The sequence below is a fragment of the Buceros rhinoceros genome, unplaced genomic scaffold (assembly GCF_000710305.1).
Source record: "Buceros rhinoceros silvestris isolate BGI_N320 unplaced genomic scaffold, ASM71030v1 scaffold9554, whole genome shotgun sequence".
Classification (NCBI taxonomy): Eukaryota; Metazoa; Chordata; class Aves; order Bucerotiformes; family Bucerotidae; genus Buceros; species Buceros rhinoceros.
In genome coordinates, this window is record NW_010408775.1 from 15,675 (window position 1) to 16,660 (window position 986).

The window sequence follows — 986 nt, forward strand, 5'->3', positions numbered from 1 at the left end:
CCTGCGGCTGCCAGACCGCCGTGCTGCCGTGGGAGGGAGCAGCGCTCTTGGCTGTGCTGCCTGTCCGAGCTGGTAGCGCTTCCCACCAAGCGATTCAGATGCGATGGGAAAGGTCAGCCTGCGCCCGGGTCTGGTGTAGTTCCTGCTGTGCTGCGTCTGGCTGGGCTGAGAAGACATTCACTGCCAGCCGTGTCTCCCACCCCCCTCCATGGGGTCTTGCTGGCTGTGTCTCCCTGGGCACAGGAGACAGGTCTGGGGACGTTTTTGGGCATGGAGGCCCTGTGGCACAGGGTGACTCATGTCCGTATTACTGTACTCTCTTATCCCGTGTCCAAAGGGGGAATGGCTCTCGGTCATGAGACCTGTTTGGGAGGGCAGTCATTTCATGCAAGCGCTGCCAGGAACCTTCACAGCCTGGTAGCACAGACAATGGTGCTCCAGCTCCTGGGAGGGGTCCCTGGCTGTTCTTCAGCTCACTGATACAGACGTAGCTTCTTCAGCCAGGCAGCAGCCCTGCCTGAGGCTCCCCCATCCCACCTGCCCCGTCTTCTGCCTTTACAGCTGGGATAGTCAAAGAGGCACCTTTAGGGCATGAGTTTCTTGACCTGTTTTGGACATACTCTCAGATAAGTTGGACTGTGCCCTGTTTTGCACCCTTGAGTGCGAGGGGAGCACTGCCTGCTGCCTGCGCTGGAGGTGCTGAAGCGAGGAGAGAGCCATGCGCTCCTGGGAACCTCCTCACTTCAGCATCTTCAGCCAGGACAGGGAGCCTGGGCACAGGTGGTGGGGCACAGGGCACGTGCCAGCATCCTTCCCCTGTCCCCCCCGTGCAGTCCCCAGATGCCAGGGAAGGTCACAGGAGCCATTTGTGGGTGGGAGTCAGATATAATGGAGGGACGGAGCAGCACTGGCAAAGAAATGGGAGGGCAGCAGCCAGCAGAGCTGCAGTCTTGTGGCGGGGGGGGGGGGCGGGGAGAAAACTTCTG